A 12,814-nucleotide genomic window follows, 5' to 3' on the forward strand; every position below is an offset into this window, starting at 1 on the left:
AAATCTGACATAATATCAACTTTCAAGAGAACTCTGGACAAGAAGGAAAGCGGGTACAGACTAAAAACTGAAAGCAAAAATGAAGAGGCGGACAAAAGCGAACCCGATAACGCAATGGCGGACAATATGACCATGACGATAGAGGAATACAATAGGCGGATGTGAGATGACAGTGGACTGGATCTCGTACGACCTGGAATTCCATCCACGACGAACATTGAGCTCATGGGGCAAATCCTCAACATGCTTAAAGACATTACATTCTTTGAGAAGGACAATGATGATGAGTGCATGCACATCGACAAGGTACTTGAGACTATGGATTACTTCAACATTCCAAATATGAAAAAAGGAACAATTAAGTTATGACTTATTCTAGTTACTATCAAGGTTTAGCGAAGAATTGGCTAAAATCACTACCACTGAAGGCGATTACAACATGGGACAGCTTGAGAAGGGAGTTTATACAATAGTTTATCCCACCCTCGAAGATTGCTAAACTAAAGAAGAATATACAAATTTTCAACAACTAAATGGGGATTCACTATATGAGGCTTGGGGGAGATACAAGTAAATGTTAACAAATTGCCCTCAGCATGATTTAAACATGCGAAAAGATATTTCCACTTTCTATAATGGAATCAGTGTGTGCACTCGAAAACTACTCGATTCTCAAGGGCCGATGGTCAAGAAGGATCGGAGACTAACAAAGATTTCATTGAAGAATTTGCAAAACATTCAAGGGAATACCAAGAATGCACAAGATGACGTCACTAGAGGAAAAACTAGTGGAGATGGAGGACAATATATCACCACATCAATAATCGTAAAGCTCAACACTTTAGATAGAAGAATCTTGAAGATGGGGAAATCAATTCATGCTACACAAATTGGGTGTGACAATTGTAGCTGACCTCATTTAACCAAAGATTGTGATTTGGACAAGAATAGAAATAAGAAATTCAAGTGTGTTATTCATGTGGTGTCGATTCGATAATGATTGGAGGAGACCGAAGAAGAAGTATAAGCCTGACAAAGAGTACAACAAAGAAAAATAAGAAAAATATTGGCAACAAGGAAGGGGCTTTAATCAAAAAGAGCAAGCTCAACTAGAGAAGAAACCCAATCTCGAAGGGGTGTTAGCTCGATTCAAGAAATCAAGTGAGAAGAGACATAGTGCCAGTGATATATAACTCTTAGAGATCAACAAGCTACGTTATGTAACCAACAAGCATACATCCTGAACATCGAAATGCAATTCGGTCAATGGTCGAGGCTTTTAAAAGAAAGATTACCATGGATATTCCCATGTAATACAGAGATAAACCCGAAGGTGCATGTGCTAGCTATATCAACTAATAAAGAAGGAAAATATAAGCCTCTGGTGCTCCTTGAAACAACCAAAAACATTCTGATAAAGAGTCTGAAGGAGCAGAAAAGAAACACAAAGTTGATTTTGTTTAGCAGCCACAACGTGGTGGCCACATTGCCACGTCGTGGGTCCTGCACAATTTTTTTGAAAAATCTCCTATTAATCCCTTTCAATTAACATGCCATTCATCCAGGCAAGAAGAACCTACTTGAACAAGATCATAAGAAGTTCATGCAACAAGTTAATGGACTATCTATTAACATGCCATTCATTGAGGCTATTACTAAAATTAACAAATACGTGAAATTTCCTAAGGATATTATTAGCAATTGGGTGGAACTGGAGAAAGTCTTCATGATGGTGCTAAAAGAAAAATGTCCAGCTATAGTGATAGAAGGTCTTATAATAAATATGGGAGATCCGGGGCTTTTGACCCTGCCTTGTGAATTTGAGATTTCGAGAAAGACAAATGCATTAGCCGATTCGGGGGCTAGTATAAATCTAATTCCCTTTTCATTTTACAAGAAGCTAGAATTACCAAAGTTGAAGACTACTAGGATGGCTATCCACATGGTGGATCAATCAATAACGTACCCTTGTGACATTGTTAAAGACTTGTTGGTGAAGGTCAGAGAGTTTGTATTTCCGGTAGATTTTGTAGTTCTAGATATGAACGAGGATGAAGACTTGCAGATTATTTTAGGGAAACCTTTCCTAAGTACTTCTACTACCTTGGTAGACACCCACGACTCCAAACTTACGCTACGAATGGGGTTGGAACAGATTACTTTTGGAGTTAATCCAAATTCCAAGCTTTCAAGAGTTAATAAAAATAAAGTATTCTTTAAGGATGAAATGGTCCAAGAATAAGGTAATGAGTTAGATGAGTTAGAAAGGACGATAGAGGATGAATTATGAGTATGGGAAAAGCCTTTACCAAAAGTAGATGATCCAAAATGAACAGTTAGACATACCAAATCCCGGGCATCATTTTCATTGATTTTTGTAGTGTTTACATATATGATGCCTCAAGAGAAAGTCAAAGGGAAAAATAAAGATGAAGAATCTGATAATGAAGAAGAGGTACACGAAGGAAAGGATCCTATAAACGATAGGAGGGATGAAGACATGAAAGAACCCAAGGAAGAAGAAAAGAAAGCCAAAGCATATGGAGAAACAAGCAAAGGAGTCAAGCGCAAACACGAAGTAAACACCAACAAAAAGAAGAAATGAAACTTGAAGAAGGCATACAAAAGATGAGTGGATACGTACAAGAGAAAGAGAATGGAGATGAAGGATAACATGGAGATTCCACTCCCACCCGCAATGACATAGAGGGGAAAGAGCCTGACTCATGACTCCTACAAAATAAGTGCTTTTGGAAGGAAACCCATGGTTAGAAGGAATTTTTATTATTTTTGTTTTTGTTCTTATATTCTGTTTAGTGTGTTTTTAATTTATACCCGAATGATTTTTCTTACTTTGTATTACTCTAGAATCATGTTTTATTTGTGTTGTCGAATAAGTTAGGAAACACATATGAGTTGAACATTAGAGAGAAATGATAGGAAGATATAATTTGAAGATATTGATCGAGAGCTAAAAATTTTGATAAGTGTGGGGTGTGCATCAAGTTCCTGAGAGATTGTTAAGAATTTAGAGAGTTCACAAAGCTTATTCTGAGTTATATGACATTTTTATTACCTGGAGTATCATGTACACATGATCTATTTTTGAAGATATTCTAGTTCTAAAATACCAGTATACATGATGTGCAACCACTATTGCCACGCCGTGGAGCAACATTTTCTCGCGATCCCGATACGTCATTTTACATTCCCAAGACGTGTAGTTCCATTCGTCCATGATGTGGAGTCAATTTTGATCGCGATCCAGAAGACCTCACACTCGATACCATGACGTGGTTGACACTATTCCATGTGGTTACCATTCATATCAAATATTTATATTTTTCCCACAATTCAAAACTAGTGTTCCTGATTCATTTTTCTGGCACATTCAGAAGAAACAAAGTCTAGTTTAGAGTAACATTCAAGATGTCAAAGCTAACCCACTACAATCAATCGATCCAATCTCGCGACTACATTTCCATGGAAAGTTTTTTCCTTTTCTCCCTCTTTTATTTTATGTGTTTTATCATATATGTTGGGTCTAAAATTATGGTTTATACTTTACGTTTCTAGGAAAATGTATTTATGTGTCTTGGACCGTAAACAGCTTGGTGTTTACGGTCGTATACGTGTTTACGGCTGTGTTTACTGTCGTGAACAGGTTTACGGCCGTGAACCCATTCACGACCCATGTCTACTATATATAGGGTGAGGAGTGCATAATTGTAGCAAGGAGTAGAGAGCTTAAGTGTGTGAAACCCAAGGTGTTCTAGAGAGAGAAAGTGAGAGAGAAGAGATGAGCTGTAGTGTGTGTTAGTGTGTGTGTGTGAATCTTGTATCTGGATCTTAATTCATATCAGTTCATACAAGATTCATCATCTTCTTCTTCTCCTTCTTCTTCATTTGATCTGGCATTATCCGTTTGATTGGGATTCTGCACCATCAAACGAATCTGATTGATACAGAAGCCGATTGGGGACTTACAAGTGGTATCAGAGCTAGTCTAGTGTCAAAACATCTTTCAATCACGTTTTCGGTCCAAGGAGCTCAGTTTCATCGTTTTTCAAGACTGCATTTGGTGTTTTTGTGACACAAGGGGAGTGGATCTGCTTGAAATTCAAGTTTTCAACAAATTCTGGGTGTTTACGGTCAACAGTTTACGACCGTAAACAGTCAATCTTCATTGACCGTAAACAGTTAATCTTCATTGACCGTAAACTCAACCGTGAACACTCAACCGTAAACTCAACCGTGAACCCTCAACTGTAAACTCAATCGTGAACCTCCAACCGTACACTCCAAGCTGTGAAAGTTGACCGTAAACTCGTGTTTACGGCCGTAATCCCTTGATCTCAAACTATCTTTTTGGTATTTTAGTCATTATCATTTAAAAAAATATAATAAAAAAAATGGAATCTCAAGGTCAAACACATCATCATGAATTGGACTCCATCATGGGAACAACCACTCGCATTCCCCGATTGTTGTCTGTAGAAGGATTCCCATAATGGAAGTACAAAATCGAAAAATACATCAAAATGAAAGACTTCAAGGTTTGGAGAAGTATTTTAAGGGAACCAGTTCGTATCACTACAATACTCGAAGATAAAACAGTTGTTGAGAAAAGGATTGAACACTACACCGATGAAGATTTCGAAAAGATTGAAGAGCAAGAAAGAGCACTGGCTACTCTCACAATGGCACTATCTCCTGAGATTGCACATGGATTTAGAGAATATACTTCAGCAAAGGCTTTGTGGGAAGTTTTGATTGAAGTTTATGAGATAAACAAGAAATTGCTTAATTCACTTCCGAAGACATGGGATATGAACGTGGCGGTCATTAAAAAGACGAAAGATCTTAACCGAATCAGTCTTGCTGAAACTATGGCAATCATCAAAGCTTGTGATCTTGATGATAAGCAAAGAGAAATCAATCACGTGAATTCGTATTCGACTGTAAACCTTGGGATTTCTTCAAATAATGCATTTTCATCTTTTACCTCTCCAATTCAAACTTTTGCCATTCAACAGCCTCAAAATCAAACATTTATCACTCCATCAGTTACACCATATGTCAGTTCAGCATCTGTCTCTCATCCACATGTTGCTTCAGCATCTGTTTCTCATCAACAAAGTCAATCGTCTGTTGTTCCTCAAGATGTTTCTTTCTCAAGTGCACCAGTTATGGCTACAGATCCCCATTCAAAAGGAATTGATGAGAATTTAGCTCTTGCTACTGGACTCGTAAATTGTTACAATGCCTTTGTAGCTGGAGAGCTTCCACCTCAACGTTCATTTGCTGACTTGGATCAAATTCATCCAGAGGATGTAGAGGAAATGGACATCACTTGGAAAATTGCTATGGCTGTGTTCAGGGCCAAGCAATTTGCTAAGAAAACAGGAAAGAATAACTGGGGAATGAATGCGGATAAGAAAGTAGGGTTTAACAAGGGAAAGTTGCGCTGCTACAACTGCCACGAGTCGGGTCATTTTGCTTGTGAGTGTCCCAAACCAGATAGAAGAGTAAACAGTGATTGAACAATGGTACCAGTAGGCAATAATCATGGAAGTGCTGCTATCAATGGTGAAACTGCTAATCTAGCAGTAGTTGCTCAGTCTTTTGGTTGGGAGGATCAGATTCAGGCACTAAATATTTCAGGACCTGAAAATGCTCATCTCGTCCAAATTCATGATGTTGCTGAAGAAGAAGTTGAAACAGACACATAATCAGAAATGATGGCACTCCAATTTGCATTTATGGTTTAAACCACGCCGGAGTCTGCAAAATCGGAGGTTAGTGAAAATGGTTGTTCTCAATCTTGTATTAAGACTGTCAAATTCTTACGTGATCAAATTGAATTGATTAAAAGAGAAAATGAAGATTTAAAATATGAGAGATATAATATTAGTAAAAAACAAAAGCCATTAAAAGAAAATTAGAGGCTAAAATAAAGGATTTCAGGAAATTACAAGAAGATTACAGCAACAAGTGTGTAAATTATGATCACATTAAAGACAAACTTGCTGTTGTAACTGCAGAACTTGACACATTGAAAACTCGTTTTCAAAATGTTGATTTTAATTTCAAAAAATTTGATGTGTCAAGTGAGAAGGTTGCAACCATTATTGAAAAACAAATGAAATGGAAGGATAATAAACAAGCAGGAATAGGATATGAGAGTGTCCCCCTCCATTCAATCATTCATATTATGTTACTCCTTTAACATAAGAAGCGATCGACAGAGAACCTTATATGGTTTATGGCAAACCTGCTGCTGAACAGGCTACAGGACCTAGTGTTAGGGTTTTGGATACTAACATTTCTACTTCAAATGCAGATGTGTCAGTAAATCAAGGAAAGCAAGAGGATGAGAAGTTTGAGTCTAATAATTTACTGTCTAAGTTTGGTGTACCTGTTTGTGATGAGTTTGTGTTTGATGTTAAACCTGATGTTTCTAATTGTGAGAAAATGATGTCAAACTTAAATGATTCTGATGTTTCTAATGTTGTTTTTGTAAAATCTACTAACTCTTGTTCTAACAAATCTACTTCATCAAGCACACAACCTGGTTCACCCTCATCTTTCACACAATCTGATTCTTGCTCATGTTCTTGTGGGAAAAGGAAAAGTGTCAATAAAGAGAGCAAATCAGACAAAGGCCGTACCATTTACAATAATAATAAGCAGATTTGTTTTAACTATGGTACTGCTGGTCACGTCGCTAGGAATTGTCCTAATAGGACATTTGTGCATTTTTTTGTCTCAAAGAGGAGAGAACGAGTCTCGAGGAAGGTCTTTAACTAGAAAGTCTTCGAGATCTCGTCCTCGAGATGATGATTGGAGGGCTAATAATAACAAGAAAAGGGCAGTTTTTCAAAAGAACAAATAGGTTTTCAATAACAAAGTTACAAACAGTTTGCCAAAATCGAATTCGGCTAAGCCAAGGTCGATTTCGTCAAAGAGTGAATCTAGTTTTTCAACCACTTCTGGTAGAAAATCCAAATACTCAAAGCAAACTGAAAAGAAAATTCCTTCAAAATCACTCGTGAATGTTAAGAAACCTAAATGCCAGTGGGTGACCAAATTATCCTCCAACCAATCATCATCATCCTCTGAAAATGTTTTGCATGATGATTCAAAATCAAAAGGATTAAAAGATAAATCTTTGATCGTTAAGGGTCAACCCAGTGTTGTAATGACATGGGTCCCCAAATCTAAATGATCCCGCTCATTTTGCAGGGACAGTTGCGGAGGAATGTCGTCAGACCATGGTATGTCGACAGCGGTTGTTCCCGGCATATGACAGGAGACATTTCTCAATTGAACGACATTCAGACGCTTAACGGAGGATTTGTTTCCTTTACGGGTGGTGAAGGCAGAAAAATCACACAGAGCGGAACTATAACAAACGGAGTGCTGAGTTTCGAGAACGTCAACTATGCTTCCGAGTTAAAGCACATCTTGTTAAACGTGTCTCAGATCTGCGACAAGGGTTATTCAACGCATTTCACTGATACAGAGTGTCTGATCTTAAAGCCAGGCATTGTCATCCCGGATGAGTGGATTCTTGTCAAATCGAAGCGGGATGGAAATGCTTACATTATAGACATGAGTAGCAACATACCTGAGCAAGTCACCTGCCTCTTCTCAAAAGCCTCAGAACAAAACGCTATGTTGTGGCACCGATGACTCGGCCATGCTAACGCTAAGAATCTGAATTGTCTTGCTAAAAATGAAATGGTGCGCGACCTGCCTGTCAGAGACTTTATAACATTTGAAAAGTGTGTGTCATGTGGACAAGGAAAGCATCACAGGAAACTACACCTACCTAAGCAAATCAACTCAATCAGCCAGGTGCTCCACTTGTTGCATATGGATTTATTTGGTCCAATCAATGTCCTAAGCATCAATAGAAATTCATATTGTCTAGTTGTGATTGATGACTTCTCTCGTTTCACGTGGGTTTTCTTCCTGAACAACAAAGCTAGGGTATCTGATCTGATCAAGAAATTCATCATGATGATTGAGAACCAAACAAATAACCGGGTGAAGGCGCTTAGAACTGATAATGGAACAGAATTCAAGAATGCAGTTCTTGATCATTTTTGTGCAGAAAAGGGAATTGTGCGTCAATACAGTTCCGTTCGCACACCTCAACAAAATGGTGTTGCTGAACGAAGGAATCGAACGCTCTAAGACGCTGCAAGGACGATGCTGTGTGACTCAAAGTTACCAGTTTTCTTTTGGGCTGAGGCGATTAACACTGCTTGTTATGTTCAGAATCGTGTTTTAATCAACAAAGCCCAAATGATGACTCCATACGAAATTCTATACGGTCACAAGCCATCTGTCAGTCATTTCCGTGTATTTGGCTGCCCTTGTACCCTTCTTCACCTGGAGTCCAACCCAAAGTTCAATGCCAAAGCTGATGACTGCTATTTCGTGGGGTATGCTGCTCGCACTGCATACAGGGTCTACAACAAAAGAACAAAGCAAATTGTAGAATCCTTTGATGTGCGCTGGCTGGAGGAGAATGAAACAGATGCTAGAGTGGGTCCTGATTGGCTATTTGATTACACATCTTTGTTCAAATCATTTAATATGTGTTTAGATAGTGTATCTGGTTCTACTTCTGGTTCGAAGTTTGTACCTGAAGATGAAGACGAAGATGTTGTCTATAGACTGCCGATAGTTTCTTCTGTGATTCCTTCGGTGGAGTCCTCTGTTCCAATTCCTAGTCCAGAATCTCCAAGTCAACAACAAATTCCAGATGCTGATGCTACTCCTCTTACCCCTGATGAAAGAGAGTTCATGTCACGAGATGCTTCCGCTGTTACTCAAAGTTTTATGGAACTTCTTTTTCCTGAGCAAATTGCAAATGAGTTTGTGGCAGATCCTACTAATGAGACTGGTTCTTCTGATGTGGATCCTTCGGCGGATGATGGAGTTATTAATGTTCACAATCTTCCTGTTTCACTCAATGACATCAGCCAAGAGATACCTTCACGTATTCAACGCGATCATCCGATCGAGAATGTCATTGGCCAGCTGGGTGACGGTGTTAAAACGAGAAGCCAGAGTGGAGATGTGAATACATGTCTTTATTCTTGTTTTATCTCTCAAATAGAGCCCAAGAACGTTGAAATGGCTTTGAATGAGCCCAACTGGGTAGATGCTATGCATGAAGAGCTAAACCAATTTAAAAAACTTGGGGTTTGGAAGCTGGTTGAAGTTCCTAAAGGCAAAAAGTCTCTTGACACTCGCTGGGTATACCACAATAAGCAAGATGATTCCGGAGTCATAGTGCGTCATAAAGAAATATTGGTGGTTCGTGGGTTTAGACAAATCGAGGGTCTTGACTACACTGAAGTTTATGCTCCAGTGGCTCACTTGGAGGCTATCCGTATCTTCCTTGCATACGCTTCGTACATGCACTTGGCTGTTTATCAGATGGATGTCAAGACAACTTTCTTGTATGGAAAAGTGAAGGAAGAAATTTACGTTGATCAACCCCCTGGGTTTGTTAACTCAAAGCTTCCCAATCATGTCTACAAGTTGGACAAGGTGTTGTATGGGCTACATCAAGCTCCTCGAGCATGGTATGCAACTCTCACAAAGCACTTGCTCGAACATGGATATTCTCGCGGCACTATCGATCAAACTTTGTTCATCAAGCATGTGGGTAATGATCAGATTCTAGTCCAGATCTACGTTGATGACATTATCTTCGGGTCTACAAGTCCACAGCTTTGCAAAGAGTTCGAAGGTGTGATGAAGAAGAGGTTCGAGATGAGCTCTTTAGGTGAAATGACCATGTTTTTGGGGCTTCAGGTCCAACAAAGAACAACCGGAATCGTTATTCATCAAGCAAAATATGTGGTCAATATACTTGAGAAGTTCGGGTTTCAAGACGCCAAACCTGCCTTGACGCCAATGGCCGAGAGACCTCTCTTGACTCCAGATACTGATGGCGAATCCGTAGATCAAACTCATTACAGATCAATGATCGGTTCGTTAATGTATCTAACTGCAAGCGGACCAGACATCTTGTTTGCAGTTTGTCAATGTGCACGTTATCAGGCTAATCCTAAACTTTCACATCTTATTGCTGTCAAAAGAATCTTTCGGTACCTCAAAGCCACCCCAAAATTGGGTCTTTGGTATCCGAAAAATTCTAAATTTGATTTATATGCATTTGCTGACAGTAATTATGGAGGCTGTGAGCTTGACAGGAAATCTACATCAGGAGGGTGTCAATTCCTTGGAGACAAGCTGGTGTCGTGGCAGTGCAAGAAACAGCACACCGTCTCAACCCCAACAGCAGAAGCGGAATATGTTGCTGCCTCTGCTTGTTGTTCTCAAGTTATATGGATCCAACATCAACTGTTGGATTACGGTTTGAACTATCTAGAAACCCCTATATTCTGTGATAATGAGGATGCAATTCAAATTGCTAAAAATCCTGTCCAGCACTCGAAAACCAAGCACATCGACATCAAACTTCATTTCATCATAGATTGTTATGAGCGTTCGCTCATTCGGCTAGAACCGGTTCCCACTGCTAATAATGTGTCAGATTTGTTCACCAAGCCGTTCAACAAAGCTCGATTCGATGTGCTTGTGAGCTTTTTGAAAATGCTTCGTTTTGAGGACTAATTTTTTTTGGTAAGTTTAAATTTGCGCATTTTTATTTCAGTTTCACCCATGCACAAATTTAGGGGGAGAAATAATCAATAACCAAACAAAAAAATTAAGAACTTAAAAAATCCAAAAATAATGTTATTTTTGTTTTATTTTTTTCAGAAAAATCCAAAAACATTAAAAATAAAAAAAAAAGAAATAAAAAGAAATAAAACAGAAATAACACTATTTTTGGATTTTTTTAATTTTTTAATTTTTGTTTGGTTTTAATTTTATTTTTATTTTTATTTTTTTTTAATTCTCCCCTAATTTTTAAGTTAGAAGAAAACTATGAACAAAATTTAACAAAAATAGAAATGATATCTAACTTTAAGAGTGCTTTGGGATGAAAGTTTTTAGACAGCCTTTATTCATTTATCAGTAACTCTCCCTTCATTAATAGATCTGGTCAATCGCCGGTATTGTGGTCCACTTAAACACGAGAGATTGTGACAAAATTATGACATACTACAAGTGACAAGACAATATGATCCTATGTTCCTAGATAATATTCCTAAAGGACCACTCAGCTGACGACGACCAAAGATATTGTTGTCCACCTAAATTGAGCAGCGAGATCTACAGACAACCTAGTGATTGTTCAATTTTAAATGTACTAGAACATGTTTCCCGCTTCCTGACATACCCCAATAATCAAGGTCTTCCAGAATACTCCTTACTTCAGATGAGCAGAAAATTATTAAGGAAGAAGTCAGATTTAGAATGCATATGCTATACACCCAGGTCGGATCTCTTCCAATCTCGCAAAGGGTGAAACATATGACTAACCAGATTTGGAGGAATTGAGAAGTAGAATGATGCATATGTTGTGTACCAGGTCGGATGTATTTCAATCACACAAAGGAGACAACATATGACTAACAGATAGGAAGAATTGCATAGATAGAAGATGCATAGAAATAGAGTTGCATATGTTGCAGTCCAGGTCGGATGTATTTCAATCACGCAGAGGAGGCAACATATGACTAACAGAAAGAGAGCAAGAAAATAATTTCCTATAGACATAATTTATCGGAATTCCCCAATCACCCCGTCAATATCGGAATTAAGGACAGAGTCATTTAATGTATCTGCAGATTCCCATGTATATCTCTCTGCTCAACCTAGTCAAGCGTCGTATGGTCAGGCTAAATAGAACTATTTAGGTTAAGATTTGTCAAGTCTTAAAACTCCTAAAGTTCATCTGATCCTAGTCCCGTCTATTTAAAACACCCTTCGTGCCTACCCGGGCATCGAACACAGAGCACAGACAATTCGACTTTGGCACCTTACACAGATTCAGGCTGTCCGTTATCACTTGATTATCACTTCCCAACACATCACCTACAAGCACATTCCATTAACAATATATTCTTGGATTTATTTTTTATTTTTAATGTTTTTGGATTTTTCTGAAAAAAAAAATAAAACAGAAATAACACTATTTTTGGATTTTTTAAGTTTTTAATTTTTTTGTTTGGTTTTTGAATCTTTTTCAGAAAATATGAAAAATCCAAAAATATTGTGTGCTAAGTTTTCTTTTAGTTTTGTTTTGTCTTGAAAAGTGAATTCAGGTATAGATGAGGCTCATGGAGACTGTATCGATATTTCTGAGCCAAGGCTTCATCCGTGAGCATCGAAGAATTCTCATTCGAAGGAGCAAGAAATGAAGATTATTCTTTCAACATTCAATCCTTCAACCCCTGAAGCAAGGTGAAGCTGACTTGAAGATTATGTATCAAGTTGCATTGAATCCTCCTCAATCAATTTGCTGCTATCTTGTACCTGCTGAAGTGATCTACAAGTTTCGTTCTCTATTCTCTCTGAAGATTCTCAAGCTGAAAGCGCTATCTTTCAAGAATCTTATCAAGAAGCCTCCTCACCCAACGTACATTCAAAGTCAAATCCTGAAGAAAAGCCCAACTGCTCAAGATGAAGTCATTCATTGAAGATTCATCAAGTTCATCTTGAAGCTGTGAAGAAAATTGAAGATTAATGCTAAAGCCAAGCTCCCGATGAAGATTAACAAGAAAATCCAGCTACTTTTTAGGGGGAGTTTGTTGGGTCAGTTAGAAAAGAAAGCTATAAACCAAGGGGGAGATTGTTGGGTCTAAAATTATGGTTTATA

General features: G+C 38.2%; 1 non-coding gene and 1 pseudogene across 1 annotated transcript; one reads left to right on the forward strand and one right to left on the reverse strand.

Moving 5' to 3' along the window:
* Nucleotides 1-497: 497 nt before the first annotated feature.
* LOC145110504 (small nucleolar RNA R71) lies at nt 498-603 on the reverse strand. The gene has a single exon (XR_013709883.1). It is a non-coding gene; the product is annotated as a small nucleolar RNA R71 (small nucleolar RNA).
* A 5,655-nt stretch (nt 604-6,258) lies between these two features.
* Nucleotides 6,259-12,814, forward strand: part of LOC145105843 (uncharacterized) — a 116,544-nt pseudogene continuing 109,988 nt past the window's right edge.

Source organism: Lactuca virosa, chromosome 4 (assembly GCF_052849685.1).
Source record: "Lactuca virosa cultivar CGN04683 chromosome 4, Lactuca_virosa_CGN04683_v6, whole genome shotgun sequence".
Taxonomy (NCBI): domain Eukaryota; kingdom Viridiplantae; phylum Streptophyta; class Magnoliopsida; order Asterales; family Asteraceae; genus Lactuca; species Lactuca virosa.